Below are 22218 nucleotides of genomic sequence, written 5' to 3' on the forward strand. Positions count from 1 at the left end.
CCCACAACCCCCAAGAAAATTTTCAAAAGATGATTATCCATATTCTAATAATTACCACTCTGAAATTTCATTTTCAAAATACCGCAAACTGGTTTGAGTAATACGCCTGTTTATTGTTAAGATGTAGCAGAGCGTTTCCAGGCTACTACTGAAATGCAGAGTTAAGCAACATTGCTATTAATATGAAAAAAAAGTAAGAAATCCAAGTCCTATTCAGGTCACCACAAGTGCATATGTATTTCAGACTTGTTCTCTTTATTTTTGAACTGTATGCTGTAAAACTAAGCCACAGAACAGGAAACTGAAAGAAAGGCCAATTAAACACATAAATCACACTTTAACAAGTTAAGTAAACTCTTGTGATTACTGTTTATATGCCACCTTTTTCAGCATATATACATGAGTTTCTCTGTTCTTTTTCAATCTTAACATTATAATACTGTTGGTGCTTTTAAACAAGAGAAAACAAAACTGAGAGCAGTTTTTATAACCAAAGTACCATTTTAATCGTTAGAGCAGCACTGAGGCTGGTGGTAATTTATAGTATCAGTCTAAATCCTCTCAAAGTGAGCACTCATTCTGTTTATTTTTAATAATGCATGCTTTGCTTTTCTTTAAAAAAATCCTTTCCTTAAACTGTTACTTAATAGACTGCACATATTGAAAAAGCTGACTAGCAGTGCACAGAAAAAAAGTTTTTATCTAAAGACAATGAAATTAAATGGATGCACAAGTGAAAAAAATTCAGAGATTTCTTTGTATGCTATATGCAGAAAGACAGTAGCAGAAAATGATTCTGATTTTTTTATTCTGATCTTTTTTGAATGATTCTATAATGCAGAAAGACAAACTGCATCTTCTTTATAAAATTAGACATTAATTAAAAGAGTAGCAATTAAATAAACATTACTGAAGCTTTACATGTTTAAAAAATAAGGGCATTTCAGTGCAGCTAAGGGCTACCATAAGTTAGAATTTCCTAGAGCAAGCTAAAGAAAAAACTGTGGAAATTTTAGTTTATTATTTTAATGCTTATGGATGGTAATTATCCATTGACGCAATCTGGAAACACAGAAGGGATTGTAGAATATTTTCACATCTGGGATTCCATGCAGTGCATGAAACCTTCTTCCTTTACTATTTAATTTGGGATTTTTACTAATTTTAATACCCTTAACAAAAAGGAGCTGTACCATGGAATCCAGCTATTCTTCCCTTAATAAAATTTACAAGGCGAATAGATATTTTTTGTATAATTTCTTAAAATCCTACTGGAATTGAGCTGTTTGTTGTTCTATTCTTATAATATGAATCATTCCTTTAAAGTCGCATATACTGTATTGGTGACTGAAAAGGCTTGTTGCTGTCGTATTACAATGAAACAATTGTCATTAAACCTTTCAGAGTTTTGTATGTCAATTTTGTTTTGTTGTTACTTTCAGTGCCGGTTGAACCCCATTTGGGTCCTTTAGACAGAGCCCCTCTTTGTCTATAGTGGGACAGTGGGTAGTCTGCACTAGACTTAGACAACCGGGGAAAGGTCCCCCTCAGTGTTTGTAATGCAACCCCTTCGGTTACATAAAAAGCGACCCTCTGATTACATAACACACACTTTATAGAGCTTGTACTGTTTAACTTTCCTATTTTTTTTTAGTTTGGGGGTCCTGTGCCGCCTCTCAGCAGCTGTCCATGTTGCCAATACCTAAATCTGCCACTGGTTACTTTAATAATGACCCATTAATGATGGAATAAAAAAAGAGATCTTCACCAATTGTCTGGGTAATTATTAAAGTTATTGTCTATTATTATGTTATTGACTGCTAGTAACCACAGGACCTCAGGTGAAATGTTGAAGTGCCTAACAAGCACGTGATGACAAAAAAATAGGACAGAATTCTATAAACCCGTCGGCTATTATAACATTTCTTAATTAGGTTGCTCAGCCTTGCTATCGGACTTTCTTCACATATGTGGGTCACCTTCCAAATGTGCTGCCATCTTCCAGGAGCGCCCTGTTTTTATAGCTCCTGTACTGGAAGGAAGAGGGTTAGTTGCCCTTACTGGCTGGTTTCTCTGGCCTGTGGGTGGAAAAAGAGATAAGGTGGTTAGTGATCGCTCCCCTTGGTGTTCCCAACTGGCAGTGCTTACCACTCAGGAGCCAGGAAAGTAACCTTCTAAAACCCATGAGTAACAAGTAAAAATACACAGGTGCTCAGAAATGAATTGTAGAAATTAAAAAATTGACCATGGGATATAAAAGCTTAAGGACAAAACCAAACAGAAGTTAGGGAAATTAAATAAAAAAGGTGTTTTAGAACCAATTATCAATACCATAATACAAAACCAAAGTCCAAAATGCATCTTGACTCTTGTTCTGTCAAAAAAGGCACTTTTAAAAGGAAGGCACCAGAAAATGAGATGTCGTCGCTTCCATAAACACAGAATTTCAAGATGATGACATAGGAAGATGAAACAGCATTTTAATGCCTTCAAAAGTAAGGTGAGGCATAATGAATAGAACATTTGGGTTCAGCATATTTCAACCCCCCATGGGTAAGAAAAACCCAGAAAAAGCATAAAAGAATTTACAGAAACAATCTAAAACAAAACCACACCATAACAATTATTGGCTTCTGACTCCTAATACTGTCTTTTGATTATTTTTTTGGTTTTCAATCCAATACTCCAAAGGCTGAAGTTGTTTTGTCTTTTATAGGCAGTACCAGTTGACCTAATACATCACGTTACTTCTGTATCACGTGACCCACAAAAGGTGTAGCAACCTGTAAATGTAAAGAGAGAGGAGAGAGGTTGGGAGCATGCACTGATACAGTGCGTTGCTGCACCCACCATACGACAAACCACCAAGATGTTGGACTTGAGTACAGCTGTGCGGCGGGTGACACCTCAGCACCACACTGGAACAGTTTGATGTTTTTTACAGTGGCTGGAGTGCCAATCCTGCCACCAACCCCCAAGTTTTCCCTTCAAGTTGGAGGACCTGCTTGGAGGGCGTTACAAAGATAATTACAAAATGTTGATGATGATGATGATGATGATGACACAAAAAAGCAAACTAGCTAGAATAAAGATGAAGTTAATAGGCATGTTTAAACTAGCATACACAAATTCCTGAAATAAAACACACTGAATCAAGAATGTCAAAAGCATAGACTCATCACAGCTTCCTTGGTATTATCTGAGGAACACAAGCTATTTTACTATTTTCTGACATGAAGGAGCAGGTTAACATTTCTTTTAAGATATTAAGAACTTCATGACAACCTATCATTATAAATAGCTGCTCATTTTTGGGCTGCCAACCCATCAAAGATAGCTGACAGTATTTGTCCTGCAATTGCATGTTGCTGGTTGTACCTCAGTGTCTGCAGTTAATTCCCTTGTGTAGAAGCTGGATGACAAAGCACTACATTCAAGAGGCATCTTTTAACTCTAATACTGTTAGCTCTACACTGAACACGGACTCTCACTATCATGTGACTGTGAACTAATGAATTAAAGATGTTAGAATTACAAAGGGAAACACATTAGAAACATGGCCTGTAGCTAGCACCATGTTAAACAAGGTGACAGGGTGGAGACCAGAGCTGATCTTCACAATGCTGGGTATTTTAAAAGAGATCTGCAGCTTTACCACTAGAGCATAAGCTAAAGCTTAAAAAAATGTCTCTCTCAAAGACATCAATCTTGCCATCCTCATGCAACATTCTACAGTACAGTGAAGTGGATCCGCAAATAATTACATGTTCTTTTATCCAGCATTAGATTAAATTATGAATTCTACATTGCACATGCAAATATTACTTGGTTTATTAGAAGTTTGTAACAAGTATCGCATAAAAGCAATTGATTTATCTCATTGTCATCTGTAAGTTTATAAATACCGCACTACTCACATCTGTACGTCTCTTTTCATCTCACATCTGTAACTTTATTTTCATTAAATGGATCTTTTTTTTTTTTTACCTAACACACCAATTCCGTGCATTATTTCTATGAAATAGGGAAAGGTCAGATTTTTACAACCTTTTTATTCTCTAGCTGTTTAAACTATGTTTAACACATGTGAAATGAGAAGCTTTAAGGAAACTCTAGAAACAAGTACAGGAAGAGAAAAAGGTCATATGGCAGGTCTGCATCTGGAACTCTTTATAAGGATAGTAAAATATTTACTTTTTGACATACTAGCTCTCTACTCATATGTAGCAAATAATACATTGGTTTTATTTAAGCAAATCAGTCCCCATAACACTGACTTTTACCATCATAGATAGATGGATAATGATGAACATGTTCTTGTGTGTAAGCACGTTCCTCTCTGAATTGAAAAAACACTGAAGCCAGCGAAAACCACATTTTGCATGCTGTCGTCCTGAGTAATGTGACATTGTGGATCTGAATAAGAGCATCTGCCTCTTTGATGGGTTTTCAGTTACAGTACAAGCTACAGCAGCATAGTATTCAATGTCGCAAAGTATACAGTGATGTCTTCTTCCACAATAAGAAGTGTACATCTACTTAAATAAGTCTAATGTGACTGGCTATAAACTTGCGTTCACATACCAGTGCTGATATGAGAATGACTGGAAAACCGCAGGGGTTTAAAGAAACATTGCACAAGTTAAAACAAAGCCATTTTAGATTTTAACCTCAGGAAAGTTAAGATGCTTAACTGTATACCATTTATATTGTTTTAATATAACAATATATAAATAAGAAAAAAAACTGAACATCAATAATCTCTGTTTTAGATAAAGTGCTTACTATGGTTAAGTTAAACTGAGGGCATGCTAAAGATTCACAAATGTACCTACAGATCATTATCTGTTATATCATACAGGCACAATGAAACAATACTCATAATGGAATGGGAAGATAACAAATTAAAATAATCATCAATTAAGAAAAAGTACAGTAAAATTTCAAACAAGCTATAATAAACTACAGTTATTATTACTTGTAAATAAGAGTAAAATCAAGTCATCCAAAAAACAGATTCTGTGCCTTTCCTAACATACATGCTCATAGTAAACAAAATTCCTAATTCACTACACCCAAGGCAATATGGTGGGAGAGTGGTTAACATCGGACTTGTATTTTCCACATCGTGCTATATAACTAAAATTCTGTTAGCCTTCTTAATGGCTTCTGAACACTGTCAGGCAGTTTACAGTGATGTGTTCACTATGACTCCTAAATCCTTCTCATGAAGTTTGTTTTGATTTTCAGACCTCCCATTCTGTATTCACACCATACAGTTTTAGTTCGTACATGTAATACTTTACATTTACTTACATTAAATTTCATCTGCTGCACATCTGCCCAAGCCTGTATGCCCTCTATGATGATTCAATGGATTCAAAATTATTTGTCAATCCACCTAACTTAATTTGCAGACTATATATTATATATATATATATATATATATATATATTAATATATGTGTGTACATGTATATATACTGTATATATATATGTATATATTGCGGAGGATGGCCAGGGCCCTTGCCCAGCCGGGACACTCCTGTAGTGGAAGGACTAGGGGAGAGAGTATATTGATGGCAATACATCCACCTGAACACGAGATAGCAAACCCCCTGGATTACACCGGGGCCACAGGTTTGGAGCTTAGAAGCCCTGGACTGCAGCACTTCTTCCACAACCGAAAGTGTTGTCGGAAGATGATCCGGGAGCACCCGGAGCACTTCCAGGTGCCTTTGCAGTTCTTCTGCCACACCTAAGAGTGCTGATGGAAGAGAATCAAACAGCACTGGGCGCACTTCCGGGTGCAGTATAAAAGAGGCTGCCTCACTCATTTCAGTGAGCCAAAGTTGGGAGGTGGAGGACAATGCTTGCTCGGAGAACAGGCGGCAGAGAAGAGAAAGAGAGAAAGAAAGAGGAAAAAGAGAAGGGACTGAGTAGTGTTGTGCTGTGTTTGTGAACTGTACTGTGCTCTGAAGTGGGGAGTGGAAAATAGAGCTGCCCCACGAAAAAATAAACTGTGTGGTGTTCTGCACTTGTGCATCTCTGTGTCTGTCTGTGTACAGGAGCTGTACTTCCCTGTGGCTTTCACAATATACATATACATATATGTATACAGTATATCTATTATATAAAAAAATTTTGGGTGGAGGCGTGGTCATCTCAGGGAGACACTTTGAAGTCCCATGAGACTTCTTGCACGTCATGCCCTACTTACAAACAATTTCTCAGAGACACTGTAACGTCCCACGAGATAAAGAAGTGAGAGAAAATGTCAGCTGCTGTACAGGCTTTTAAATAATCGTCACGCAGTGCAACATGCAGATCATGCAGCATGGCAGCAGCAGCTGCTGTACAGGGTTTTAAATGATCGACGCACAGCACGACATGCAGATCACGCAGCACGGTGGCAGCAGCTGCTGTACAGGCTTTTAAATGATCAATGCGCAGCACAACATGCAGATCATGCAGCTAGCAGACAGCCAGCAGCTGATCCGTGAGCCTCTCCTTAGCATGCATTCAGCCCCCCCCTTCACAACTCGAGCGGCAAAGATGCGAAGTGGCTAGCATGAAGCGGGTTGTGGGGTGGACGAGCAAAGCGAGTAGGGGGCACAGCCCTGTAGTATATATATATATATATATATATATTGTGACGGACAGCCGGGTCCCATGCCCGGCCAGGACGCCTCTGCTGCATACGTCCCGGGGGAGCCATCATGGACATGGCAGTACCTCCCCCGGGGTGCTTGAGGGCAGTCTCCCTGGTCGTGGATCCCTCCTCAATCTCCCCCGTGGCTCCATGGGACATGGAGTCCACCACAGCAGCCCGGTTGGGAGATGGGGTGGCCGCTAGGGGGTGCTGCAAAGAACCAGCCACCACACTGGACGGTTTATCAGCCCCACCCGGAGGTGCAATTAAGACCAGCTGGTCAGGCACCTGGAACACTTCCAGGTGGGGTATAAAAGGGACCGCCTCCCAGCAATCAGGGCCAGAATCGGGAGGAAGAGGACGAGGTTGCCTGGGAGGAGTGGTGGAGCAGGAAAGTTTGGTTTGGTGTGAGTTTTGTGTTTGGGACTGTGTTGGGCCGGTGGAACACGGGGAAGACGTGTGCCCACGGCTGAAGAAATAATAATAATAAAAAACCCTGAGTGTGAACACGTGGTCTGTGCCGGGTCGGGCGCTATAAAGCGCCTTTTTCACACTATATATATACTAGCAAAATACCCGCTTCGCAGCGGAGAAGTAGTGTGTTAAAGAAGCAATGAAAAAGAAAAGGAAACATTTTGAAAATAGTGTAACATGATTGTCAATGTAATTGTTTTGTCACTGTTCTGAGTGATGAGTGTTGCTGTCATATATATATATATACTAGCAAAATACCCGCGCTTTGCAGCGCGGAAGTACTGCCTTAAAAGTTTTATTAAGAAAAAAATTAAACCTTTTTAAATTGAGGGAAAATATATCAATAATTATTTGTTAAGGAACTCTTTGTATACCACATTGTGAGTTCGGCCCTCCGGTTGTAATATGACCAAGCTGTGCGCTGAGTTTACTCTTAAGCATGCAACGTACAGTTGGCCATGTGAACAGTAATTTTGTTTCAAATCTCACAGCTTGGATTGCTGCTGTCATAATCGGTTTGAGTTTCATGGTTTGTTTCAATTACGAGTAGTAATAGTAATACGACAGCATTTGTAGGATTTGTGTTCAAGTGACATTCAGCATCTGTCAAGCGTTGTAAGTATACAACCAGTTTCATCGATAACTTCACATCCAGCTTTTGAGAGTTTAAACATTCATAAACATCAAAGTGTCCACTACTGAAATCGTCACCTGTGAATCTAAGATGTTTAAGAAGCATTGGCGGTTGTCCAAAGGTGTAAAATATTTCGCCATTTCGGTACACTTGAAAGCGACAACCGAACAATTCAGCGGCAGCCATCAACTCACATACAGATGCATAGGTGGAGGGCTTAAGCATTTCACTCTTATAGTGCTCCTGTGTAGTATAATTATCTCCTGTACCGTCATCAGTCCACACCTTGAACCTGTCCCAGTCATTCAATACATAAGACACAATGTTTCTCCAGATATCAAGAGTGAGCCTGATATGGCCGTGCAATATGTAACAATAAGAATGGAAAAGATAGGTGCCATCTCCGGGCATAGAAACCACTCGGTAAGTGACAGTTCTTTGATCGATGGTGATCACCTCGATAGACATGTTAATGCGGGTACGGTTGGAATGATAAAGGAAATGGGTACCTGAACAATGTAAAGTAAGTCTAAAATACCTATACAATAACTATAATCGTAATAAATGAACAATTAAACAGCGGAGAAGCCGTGGATTAAATAAAAAGGCTGTAGTTATCAGCAGAGAGACATGAATCCCGTGGCGAAGCAAGGAAGGGAATGTAGAGATTGGAGCGACGGACGGCCTTATATAGGCAGGCAGCCAACAACGTGGGAGGTGTTGGGATGGGGGACCCAATGTCGCCTCACACGGTGACTGAGCTGCAGGCTATGGATGTATATATGTACATAAGTAGGATTCAGTTAGCGTTGGGAACCCGTGTACCAAATTTCTTGAAGATGGGCCCATAAATAACAAAAACTGTTGAAAAGTTCAATATGGCGGCCAACAGTGGCATCATACCACCGAAATAAGTATCAAATTTCAGCCTTATACCTACACGGGAATTTGGAGAATTAGTGACTATGGAAAGTTCAATATGTAAATGTATGTTCATAGTATAAGTATGTACATTGGTTTTGGTTAGCGCAGGGAAGCCACCTACCAAATTTCGTGAAGATGGGGCCATAAATAAGAAAGTTCAACATGGCGGACGTTGTTGACAGTTATGACCGTTATGTGTAGAATTTCTAAATGAAACCTGCTTAACTTTTGTAAGTAAGCTGTAAGGAATAAGCATGCCAAATTTCAGCCTTCTACCTACACGGGAAGTTGGAGAATTAGTGACGTTGGAAAGTTCAATATGGTGGCTGACAGTGGCGTCATACCACCGAAATAAGTATGTACATTGGTTTCGGTTAGCGCAGGGAAGCCGCCTACCAAATTTTGTGAAGATGGGGCCATGAATAAGAAAGTTCAATATGGCGGACGTTGTTGACCGTTATGATCGTTATGCATAGAATTTCGAAATGAAACCTGCTTAACATTTGTAAGTAAGCTGTAAGGAATAAGCCTGCCAAATTTCAGCCTTGTACCTACACAGGAAGTTGGAAAATTAGTGACGTTTGGAAAATTCAATATGGCGGCTGACACTGGCGTCATACCACCGAAATAAGTATGTACGTCGGGTTTGGTTAGCGCAGGGAAGCCACCTACCAAATTTCGTGAAGATGGGGTCAGCCTTCTACCTACACGGGAAGTTGGAAAATTAGTGACGTTGGAAAGTTCAATATTGCGGCCGACAGTGGCGTCATACCATCAAAATAAGTACGTACATCGGTTTCGGTTAGCGCAGGGAAGTTACCTACCAAATCTCATGAAGATGGGGCGATAAATAAGAAAGTTCAACATGGCGGACGTTGTTGACAGTTATGACCGTTATGTGTAGAATTTCTAAATGAAACCTGCTTAACTTTTGTAAGTAAGCTGTAAGGAATAAGCATGCCAAATTTCAGCCTTCTACCTACACGGGAAGTTGGAGAATTAGTGACGTTGGAAAGTTCAATATGGTGGCTGACAGTGGCGTCATACCACCGAAATAAGTATGTACATTGGTTTCGGTTAGCGCAGGGAAGCCGCCTACCAAATTTTGTGAAGATGGGGCCATGAATAAGAAAGTTCAATATGGCGGACGTTGTTGACCGTTATGATCGTTATGCATAGAATTTCGAAATGAAACCTGCTTAACATTTGTAAGTAAGCTGTAAGGAATAAGCCTGCCAAATTTCAGCCTTGTACCTACACAGGAAGTTGGAAAATTAGTGACGTTTGGAAAATTCAATATGGCGGCTGACACTGGCGTCATACCACCGAAATAAGTATGTACGTCGGGTTTGGTTAGCGCAGGGAAGCCACCTACCAAATTTCGTGAAGATGGGGTCAGCCTTCTACCTACACGGGAAGTTGGAAAATTAGTGACGTTGGAAAGTTCAATATTGCGGCCGACAGTGGCGTCATACCATCAAAATAAGTACTTACATCGGTTTCGGTTAGCGCAGGGAAGTTACCTACCAAATCTCATGAAGATGGGGCGATAAATAAGAAAGTTCAACATGGCGGACGTTGTCGACTGTTATCGACCATTATGACCGTTACGTGTAGAGTTTCGAAATGAAACCTGTTTAACTTTTGTAAGTTAGCTGTAAGGAATAAGCCTGCCAAATTTCAGCCTTCTACCTACACGGGAAGTTGGAGAATTAGTGATGAGTCAGTGAGTGAGTGAGTGAGTGAGTGAGGGCTTTACCTTTTATTAGTATAGATATACACACACACATATAAACATATATATATATATATACATATCCATATATATCTACATATACACACATACATATACATACACACACATATACTGTATAAACATATATATACATACATATCTACATATATACATATACACACACACACATATACAAAGTATATATATATATATATATTGTGGTGGATTGCCGGCATTTCACTCTGCCCTCAACCCCAGGCCGCCAGGAGGAGCTCTCCCGACAGCATGATCATGCCCCGAGTTCCAGCAGGGCATCATGGACTATGTAGTGTTTGTACACAGCCCTGCTGGATACCTTGGGGGCCACCAGGCGCCGCTGTAGGGGGGCTCGTAGGCTCTTATGTGCCCTATGACCCGGGAGTGCGTCATGGTCACGTGACAGGAAGAAACAACGTGCTCCCGGGTTGAAGAAAGGGACTATTTACCCTGACCCGGAAGGAATAAGGACTTGTGGACTGTTGGGCAGGAACACCTCCGGGTCAGGGAATATAAAAGGACTGTGGGAGCTCCCAGACAATGAGCTGAGTTGGGAGGCAGGGTGGCTAAGCGTCTGGGAGTGGAGGATTGGTTTATTGTATTTGTGATTTATTATTGGAGAATTGTCGAGAGGAGCGTGCTTTGTGCACATAATTATTATAATAAATAATTATTTGGACTTTTATCTGGTGTCTGACGTGTGGTCCGAGGGTACAAGGGTGCGAGAAAGCACTTAATTCTGTCACAATTGGCGTAGCTTCAGCAGGATTCTCTGGCCATCAGTTTGGCAGAGGACCTGAATTTAAAAAAAATTTATTGTGGACAGTATACCCCAAGAAGACAGCGTCGACACACACAGGTAAAATCGCCAGCAACCCGATTTACCAAGGACGTCATGGGTAAGAAGAAGACAAAGCAGAGTGCCAGCAGCAGCGGAAGTCTAGCGCTCGGCATTGCCTGCGCTCTAGACAAGCCATGGAGCGGCTATGCGTTTCGGGAGAGATTCCCAGAGGAGGACGTCTCCGACGAGGTATGTGCGGAAAATGTACTTGGGAATCTTTTTAATTTAACACATGTTGTCCCGTGTACATACCTTCCAGATGTCCATCCGAAGGCTCTGCGGGAGGCAGGAGACATACCCGAAGGCGATAGCGCGCTCTCGTTCAGGCAACCGAGTAACCTGAAGGACTTCCGCATTACGGGTGCTGGCGAGGGACACGGGGCGTGCCACGAGGGATTACAGGAAGGTGACGTTCCATGTCCAGCTGTTTGTGGCTTCGCCCAAGAAAAGACGGACTTGGTTTTTCCGAAAGCGAAAGGGGAGGTGAGCAAAGCACCATTCTCCCTACAAAAAGGTAAGGAGGTCCGGGAAATGACTGATCGGTCCATCGATAAATTGATATAGACAGATCGCAGTCAGCCAAAAGCGGCACCGCGGACCTCCGAAAAGAACTCTAAATCCCAGGCTCGCTTGCAGGACCTGTCTGAGCATGTGCCAGGAGCGGGCGTGTTTATTGGCTCCCAGCCGGAGCGTAAGGCTAATGATGGCTCGAGCATGACTCCGGTTGAATTAAGTAACTTTTTGGACGTGCATGAGCTGGAGAAGTTGCTTCAGCCTGTGCACAAATTTCTACAGGTTGTGACAACAATAAAGAAGATCGTTGGGGACTTGGAAGCAGCGGCTGAAGCGCCTTTAAGAAAGGTGGATGAATACTTACGGCGATGTGGTCGGGAGTCTCCCATCATGATTGATTTGGCGGTACAGGTGAGTTTTACCGGTACCGTACAGAATAAGGGGACACAGAGTGACGCGGGCCCGCGGTTAATTAGTAGCGGGTGCCAAGTCACTACCAGCCCTACATGCGAATGTGGTGTGATGACAGAAGGGGCGGTGGAAGCACTGATCGTACCAGAGCAGCTGAAAAGTGCTGTCTCTCGGAGCAATCCGGTGCTGAAGATGCCGCCTCTGGTTTCTTTAAAGTCAACGGCATTGCAAACAGCAAAGAGGCTATCTTTTCCCAATAGAGAGACTCAAGCTGTGCACCGACCCCAGAGTAAGCAGGAGATCCCCGAAATACACCGTGGGTCTCCTGACAAGGTGGAAAAAAGGGTGGAGAACAGCGAGGCGGCCAGAACACCCTCCTTAGCGGGGAAAAGGGTGGAGCTGACAGAATTCCCGAGATGTTTCAGGTCTCGGGAAGAGAGACAACCAGGAGGACGTCGGCGGTGCTACAACTGTCGGCAACCAGGACACGTGTGGCGAGATTGTTCCGGAGGACAGGGGAGCGGAGGGATAGAAGATACACCGTTCCCCCAAGGTTTGCTGGGAGGTTTAAACAATACAGCCAAGGTCCGGATGACGCGTCCTCCTGGAGGAGGACGTCCCTCGCGGGGATCGACGCTCCGCCCCAGTTGTCGTTGCTAAGGGGGGGGGAACTGTGGTGGATTGCCGGCATTTCACTCCGGCCCTCAACCCCAGGCCGCCAGGAGGAGCTCTCCCGACAGCATGATCATGCCCCGAGTTCCAGCAGGGCATTATGGACTATGTAGTGTTTGTACACAGCCCTGCTGGATACCTTGGAGGCCACCAGGCGTCGCTGTAGGGGGCTCGTGGCTCTTATGTGCCCTATGACCGGGAGTGCGTCGCGGTCACGCGTGACAGGAAGAAACGACGTGCTCCCGGGTTGAAGAAAGGGACTATTTACCCTGACCCGGAAGGAATAAGGACTTGTGGACTGTTGGGCAGGAACACCTCCGAGTCAGGGAATATAAAAGGACTGTGGGAGCTCCCAGACAATGAGCTGAGTTGGGAGGCAGGGTGGCTAAGCGTCTGGGAGTGGAGGATTGGTTTATTGTATTTGTGATTTATTATTGGAGAATTGTGGAGAGGAGCGTGCTTTGTGCACATAATTATTATAATAAATAATTATTTGGACTTTTATCTGGTGTCTGACGTGTGGTCCGAGGGTACAAGGGTGCGAGAAAGCACTTAATTCTGTCACAATATATATACAGTCTTTGGGGTGCGAGCAACTGTTGCTGGGGGTGCCAGAATCCATGAAGAAAGAAAAATGAAAAACCTTATTTGTACAAAATCTTAATTTATTTATCCATTCCTAAATAATTAAATGGGCAGGCTATTTTGTATCAGTGCAATACACTGTTAAAACGGATGACTCCCGCTCTTACGTGCAAGTCTGCCTGGATATTATGAACTATCGTATCTGTTCAAGTTCTATTTAAATTTTAAATAGAAGGAATTTTTATTTAGTCGACAGAATATTATTCCGGAATAAATCAACTCAAACCTTAAATAACTTATAATATTTTGCTCTCCATAAAAATATATCCTGTCTAAATTATACAAGTTAGAAATAAAGTAAACGTTAAAAGAACAAACATTCAAATTTCTTTACTCATATGTAATTTTATATAAAAAATAAACTTAAATTTTAAATATCCCAAAAGATTTTGCTCTCCATAAAAATATATCCTGTCAAAATTATACAAATTCAAATATGAACATGGTGCATAACAAAACCTGGAAATATAAATAAAATTTGTTCTTTTCAGCAATAACAAATCAAATCATTCAGTTGTCTTTGCTCATATGTCATTTTATCAGAGCTGGACGCTGGCATCTTTTTTTGGCAACAAGTTCGTTTATGTTTGGTGTGAGGTTCTGTGTTGTGGAGATTCTCAGGATGGACTGCAGGTGCTCATCAGTGAGGCGACTCCTGTGTGCTGTTTTGTTAGTCTTCATGACTGAGAAGAGCTTCTCACACAGATATGTGCTACCAAACATGCACAAGGTTCGAGCCGCATGTAGACGGAGCTGGAGCATTTTGCGGAATGGAGTGAATAAACTGTGCGGGCTGCAGTATCGTACTTTGCCTTCAGTGTGCCATTACACTGCAGCTCAATCACCTCCATCTGAATCTGCACAGGTGCAGTTTCCACATCGACAGCAAATGGGTTGCGAAACAACTCAAAATTCTTTTTTTGTTCTTCAAAGTCACCAAAGCGCCGTGCGAACTCAGTGCGCAGTGCGCTCAGTTTATCAGCAAAGTGCGTGTTTGGGAACACCGTAGTGCCGACTTGGTTCAACATTACTTGGCAACAGGGAAAGTGGGGCAAGTTGCACTGGTGCATTTGTGTCTCCCATAAAAGTAGCTTCACTTGAAATCACTTTGTGATTTTGCACGGTAAAAACGTCTGCTGAAGTGTCAGATTCTTCTTTAACTCTTCTGCTTTCTGTATCTTGTGCATTGCATTCAGGTCTTTCAGGTTATCTTGATGTTTTGTCTCATAGTGCCGTCTTAGATTAAATTCTGTAATTACAGCCACATTAGCTCCACAAATGAGACACACGGGTTTACCGGCAATGTCAGTAAACATATACTCAGCCTCCCATCGGTTTTAAAGGCTCTATGTTCAGAATCACCTTTTCTCTTGGCATCGTGTGGGCTAGCTTCGCAATAACTTGCAGCATCATAAGCTAGACTTGATTAGCGCGTAAGTGTTCAAGGCAGCTGAAGCGCTGCATTATGGGATCTGTAGTTTATTGTGTTACCAGCGCTTCATATCCCCGGGCCATTAATAACAATAATATATAAAATGATCTCGCGGGCTGGATATAATTACACCGGGCGGATGTGGCCTGGGCCTTGAGTTTGACACATATGGACTAAATAGAACTTGAAAAGATATATTTTTCAAATGTGATCGCAAATTCAGATCGAGTTGACGCACTACAGTACATCGAGCCAGCGTGCTATTGTGGTTTTGCCTGCGTGCCTCAATAAGTTACCCTCCCCTCGCTCTTACTTTTTTACCGTTCATCTAATGAATACACTGAGTATGGCGTTACCAAAACAATCATTGATCGAATAAAGTATCCATTATTCATAAAGCTTCAATTGGTGATCTGTCTTTCTGCGTTAACCGCATATTTTTTCATATGTCTCAAACCAAGGGGATGCGAGGCTAAAATGAATCGGAAGCGCGTACATACTCAGTGCATCCCTCTCGGAATCGAATCGGACGCCGCGCTAGAGAAGCCTCTACTATTGCGCCATGGCGTGTGGTTTGTTTATTTGAGCGTAGCAGTGTAATTCGTTTTTTGTTCAGCACTCTTTGGAACTGTTGCTTTTTGTCTGCGCACTGCGTCAGTTCACGTGAGCCGCTGAATATGGTTTTATATGTCACTCGCTTGCTTCTAATTGTTTCGCTGCCTTCTTAATTATATAATGTATGTTTTCTTCAGCGGTTTTTGGAGTTATTCCTGGTTTTCTACGTACTGCGTGATTACGTGGGAGGCGTGATGATGTCACACGAAACTCCTCCCCCACGGCTTTCAAGCTCAACTCCATTACAGTATATGCAGAAAAATAGCTTCCAGTTATGACCATTACGCGTAGAATAGAATAGAAGAGTTTCGAAATTAAACCTGCCCAACTTTTGTAAGGAAGCTGTAAGGAATGAGCCTGCCAAATTTCAGCCTTCTACCTATATGGGAAGTTGGAGAATTAGTGATGAGTCAGTCAGTCAGTCAGTGAGGGCTTTGCCTTTTATTAGTATATATATATATAGTAATAAGAATGAGTCTCCAGACATCATAAAGGTTTGGGGTAGTCACCCACATATTATTTCCCAGCTGCAAAAGTTTTGAAATATTTGAACAGAGATATTCACCAGACTGAGTCCAAAACAAAACTGAATATTTGGAGGTAAGATGGCAGTTTTAAGGGCTGGGGAAGGAAATGATATCATCTAGGCCAGAACGGAAGTGACATTATCAGAGGTGCTGGAGCCGGAAGTGACGTCATCAGCGGTGCTGGAACCTGTCGACATTTCCCGGGAATGGTCTGCAAGAAACTGAGAGAGACAGTCAGCACACCCTGCCACCCCCTGGTCTGGTGTAGTATTACAGTTACCCAGGCCCTTTAGCTGTCTCCTAATCGCATATGTGTGACAATTTATATATACCAAAAAACAAACCAAAGACTCACTAACAGTTTCACTATATTGATGGGCTTGAAGAGGTTTTGTCAGCTAAGTGGGCCAGGACAGGTTGTATCTTGTCCAATATGGATGTGTAGTCGATTGAAGCTGTGGCACAAATTGAGTGGGACAGGCTAGAATCTGTCTCAGACAAATGTATGGTAGCTCGTTGTATGAACATATAATGTGCATGTTCACAAAGCTGAGTTTGCATGTGAAAGTGCATGCAAGCTCGGAAAAAATGTAAAAGTGCATGCATGCGCCATCTCACCAAGTGCAAGTCACACTTGCATGATCTTCTGCAGACTTCACACCAACTCCTATTGCTATGGTTGAATGTAAGCAGAGTGGACTGCTCCATACACAAACACACAAGCATGTACTTCTTTCATAGTGACAACTAAGGTGTATGCAAATACTGAAAAAATTGCATGCAGGTGCCATTTAGTGGCTGTGGTTGAGTGTGAGCAGAGCAGACTGCTCCATACACAGACATGCACACAGATTTTTTGTTTATATATCATACTAGCAGAATGCCTGCGCTTCGCAGTGGAGAAGTAGTGTGTTAAAGAAGTTATGAAAAAGAAAAGGAAACATTTAAAAAATAACGTAACATGATTGTCAATGTAATTGTTTTGTGACTGTTATGAGTGTTGCTGTCATCAAGGATTTGATTATCATTATTTCTTTCATTCAGGTTCGTATTTGGAGGATGTGTTGTGTTCAAGTTACATTCCGTGTTTGTCAACCGTTGTAAAGATAACAGATTTCATTCATCGAAGTGTTCACTACTCAAATCGGTACTCGTGAATCTAAGATGTTTAACAGGCATTCCCGGTATTAAATTGTGGATTTGCCTGCGAATATTTAGTGGCAGCGTGTCTATGAACTTAATTTAAATTTAAGCTTTACACTTTGCTTTCCGATTGATATGTCTACAAAGGCTTGTTCAGCTTCAGAGGGTTGTTCCTTTCTTACTGCATCAATAAACAGCTCGTCTTCCTCTTTATCTGAGACATTACACACTGCATGCACGGGTTTACCTTTCCCAGTCCTGCAAACTTTAGCGAAGTGGTTTAATTTACCACATTTTTTACACTGTCTTCTTTTAGCTGGACATTGACTTTTTCCACCGTAGCTGCACTTATGAATATGCTTGTATGCTTCACTCACTTCATATTCTTTTGCTGCCTTCTCAATAGTGTAATGTGTTTTTTGTTCAGCGCTCTTTGGAGCTCTTGCTTGTTGTCTGTGTACTGCGTTCACAGTCAGTTCACGTGAGCCACTCGGAGTACATGCATCAAAGGTTCTCAACTGTGCTTGTGCTATCTTGTGCGATCTTGCGATGTCCACGGCTTTATTTAATGTTAGCTCAGACCCGGCACTTAAAAGTTTCTCTCGCACTTTCGCTGAGTTTGTGCCAAACACTATTCTATCCCTGACCATCTCATCTTCGTTTGTATAAGCACAGACCTTCACCAGCAATTTTAACTCTGTTACAAAGTAATCAAAAGTCTCGTTTATACCCTGCGTCTTCTCATTAAACTTGTATCTCGCGAATATTGTATTTGTCTTAGGCATGACAAACACCAGCGGCAGCGTGTCTATGTACTTAATTTAAATTTAAGCTTTACACCTTGCTTTCCTATTGATATGTCTACAAAGGCTTGTTCAGCTTCAGAAGGTTGTTCCTTTCTCACTGCATCAATAAACAGCTCGTCTTCCTCTTTATCTGAGACATCACACACTGCATGCACGGGTTTACCTTTCACAGTCCTGCAATCTTTAGCGAAGTGGTTCAATTTACCACATTTTTTACACTGTCTTCCTTTAGCTGAACATTGACTTTTTCCACCATGTGCTTTGTTTCCGCAGTAGCTGCACTTATGAATATGCTTGTATGGGTCACTCGCTTCATATTCTTTTGGTGCCTTCTCAGTTGTGTAATGCGTTTTTTGTTCAGCGCTCTTTGGAGCTCTTGCTTGTTGTCTGCGTACTGCGTTCACAGTCAGTTCACGTGAGCCACTCGGAGTACATGCATCGAAGGTTCTCAGCTTGTGCTATCTCGTGTGATCTTGCGATTATTTGATGTTAGATCAGACCCGGCACTTAAAAGTTTCTCTCGCACTTTTGCTGAGTTTGTACCAAACACTATTCTTTCCCTGACCATCTCATCTTCGTTTGCATAAGCACAGTCCTTCACTAGCAATTTTAACTCCGTTACAAAGTGATCAGAAGTCTCGTTTATACCTTGCGTCTTCTCACTAAACTTGTATCTCGTGAATATTGTATTCGTCTTAGGTATGACAAACACCTCGTAGCAGCAGCGTGTCTATTAGATTACTGCTGATGGATGGCCTTATATGGGCAGACACTCAATTACATGGGAGGCGTGGGTATGGGGGACGCAATATAGGCAGGCAGCCAACTACGTGGGAGGCATGGTGATGGGTGATGCAACTCCGCCTCACACGGCGACCGAGCTGCAGGCTATGGCCATATATATGTACATAAGTAGGATTCAGTTATGACCGTTACATGTAGAATTTCGAAATGAAGCCTGCTTAACTTTTTTAAGTAAGCTGTAAGGAATGAGCCTGCCAAATTTCAGCCTTCTACCTACACAGGAAGTTGGAGAATTAGTGATGAGTCAGTCAGTCAGTGAGGGCTTTGCCTTTTATTAGTATAGATATATATAAATGATTTGGATGACCCAGTGGCTGTGATTCTTCTAGCTATGCACTAATGCCACCCCCATGTATTCCATTTTAAACAGAAAGAAAAGAGAATTAAAAAACTAAACTACACCGTTACCTACTGTTTAGGCCATACATTCATAGTACTTCAGCTAGTTTATCCTCCTAAGAGGGCAAACAGTTAACCAGGCCACGTTAACGCAGAATAACTACATTTTGTAAAATGCTTGTATGCAGCACACATGCACCTTATTTAATAGTTCAATTCTGCTGACCTGGATTATATAGTACTAATAGGTTGCTCAGTTTACTATCTTAGTATATTCAACAGCTTGAAGTTTGGTGTTACACAGTTTTTTCATTCCACTGGACACTCAGTGTCTTTTATTTGTCTTATGTGTGGAGTGAAGTGATTAAGACTATGTGCCCTTAATGATTTATATGCTGCTAAAAACTGTAGCCCAAAAATAGATAAGCAAATGTATCGATTGCATTGTGCTCATCTCCAGCTATCTTAAAAAAAATACTGACGTAATGCAAATATGACTTCAGTAAAGTATAGCTACACAAGAGACAATTTCAAGATCAGTCATCATAAACATACCTAACAGAATCAGTAGCGGTGACTTTGATGTGAAGACTGACAATTTCTTTTCTGTAAATAAGTAGACATAATGAATGTGGGGTGTTTACTTTTTGTTCAATTAATATTTGCATTAATTATTTAGTTAAAGATATTCACTGTTATGAGCATCCACTAATCTATCTTAAAGCAGATCTACTTTTACAGATACAATGTTTGCTATGAGAATGTTGATGGAGAAGTACAGAGAAGGCCAGAAGGAGTTGCATTGTCTCTTTGTGGACCTGGAGAAAGCATATGACAGGTTGCTTTGAGAGGAGTTGTGGTATTGTATGAAAAAGTCGGAAGTGGCAGAGAAGTATGTAAGAGTTGTACAGGATATGTACGAGGGAAGTGTGACCGTGGTGAGGTCTGCGATAGTAGTGACGGATGCATTCAAGATGGATGTGGGAATACATCAGGGATTGGCTCTGAACCCTTTCCTATTTGCAATGGTGATGGACAGATTGACAGCCGAGGTTAGACATGATCTATCTATCTATCTATCTATCTATCTATCTATCTATCTATCTATCTATCTAAGATTTGCATTGGGTGTGACAAGGATGGATAGGATTAGAAATGAGTATATTAGAGGATCAGCTCAAGTTGAACGGTTGGGAGACAAAGTCAGAGAGGCGAGATTGCGCTGGTTTGGACATGTGCAGAGGAGAGATGCTGGGTATATTGGGAGAAGGATGCTAAGGATAGAGCTGCCAGGCAAGAGAAAAAGAGGAAGGCCTAAGAGAAGGTTTATGGATATGGTGAGAGAGAACATGCAGGTGATGGGTGTAACAGAACAAGATACAGAGGACAGAACGATATGGAAGAAGATGTGATGACCCCTAATGGGAGCAGATGAAAGAAGAAGAAGAAAAATGAATGCTGCTGGTTTGCAAATGAACTATACTGATTTGCGCTTTTATCTCTGGTTCACCTGCATTTGTTATTGGTTTATGAGTGAACTTCATTTTTACGTTCTCATATGTGCAATCAGTTTGCATATGAACTATGTTGGTTTTGTTCATATACTGTTGATCTGCTTAAATATAATCCTTTCAGCCGGGTTTCCTATCCTGGCTGGGGTTCAGTTCTTTGTGTTATGTCTTTTTTATTAAATTATTATTTATGTATCTGTTTATTTATTTATATAAGTGTTACCATTGTTGACTATTTGCATTATTCCTTGTTTTTGATTTCTTCTCTTAGCCTTTGTTCTGTGCCTTGTGGGTGGTTCCCCAAGAGGCGGAAACACCTGCTTTCAACCCTATAAAAGCCTTGATTTCCCATAGTTCCTGGTGGTTCAACTGAATCCACTTGGGAGTTTTTATTTACTTACTAGACATTAAGCCCGTTAAAATAACGGGAGCTAGAACAGTAGTGCATAAACATTTGTATGAACAGTCTATATTAAATGGCAAGGGACCTTGTATGTGGCTGTAATATGTGTCACTGTATTGTGTGCCTTTAATTTTCTCTCTCAGTAATACTGGTTTGTATTTCCGTGAAATGCCTGTAATTTTGTCTGACAGTAATACTGTGGAACCTCGGTTCACGACCATAATCTGTTCCAGACCGTATGAACTGTATGTAAATATATATTAGTTTTTAAGCACAAATATAGTTAACTATACCATAGAAAGCACAGCGTAATAGTAAACTAAATGTAAAAACATTGACTAACACTAAGAAAACCTTGAACAACAGAAAAAACTAACACTGCAAGAATTTGCGCTATAGCCTTATGACCCGCTCGCTAAAAACTCTTTTTTTAATAAGTTTTAAGCACAGGGGAAAAAATGAACATTTGAAAAATCTGTAATTTAATAAACAACCAAGAAAAGTAACATTGCAACAATGCACACGCATGCCTGTGTGTGTGTCTCTCTCTTGCGCGCCTTTGTGTGTGTCTCTTGCGTGTGTGTCTCTTAAGCGCACGCCTCTGTGTCTGTCTGTCTCTCGCCTGTGTGTGTGTGTGTCTGTCTCTCGCCTGTGTGTGTGTGTGTGTGTGTGTCTGTCTGTCGGTCGCGCATGCCTGTTTGTCTCGTGTGTGCGTATGTGACTCGTGCGCGCCTGTGTGTGTGTCTGTCTCTCTCTGCACAGGAAGAGACTGAACACGTGCTGTGTGGCCCCGCGCATGCGCAGTTCTCCAGAAGAGACACACACACAAACTGTGTGCGCCTGTGTGTGTGTGTGTGCGTGACTCGTGTGCGCCTGTGTGTGTGTGTGCGTGACTCGCGCGCGCCTGTGTGTGTGTGTGCGTGCGTGCGTGACTTGCACGCGCCTGTGTGTGTATCTCTCTGCACAGGAAGAGACTGAACACGTGCTGTGTTGCCCCGCGCATGCGCACTTCACCAGAAGACACACACACACGGACACTGGACGCACACAAGGGTTTTATTAAAGAGGATGATGTTTTTGCTGTGCTTGTTCTTTTGTGATT

This window comes from Polypterus senegalus, chromosome 7 (genome assembly GCF_016835505.1).
Source record: "Polypterus senegalus isolate Bchr_013 chromosome 7, ASM1683550v1, whole genome shotgun sequence".
Classification (NCBI taxonomy): Eukaryota; Metazoa; Chordata; class Cladistia; order Polypteriformes; family Polypteridae; genus Polypterus; species Polypterus senegalus.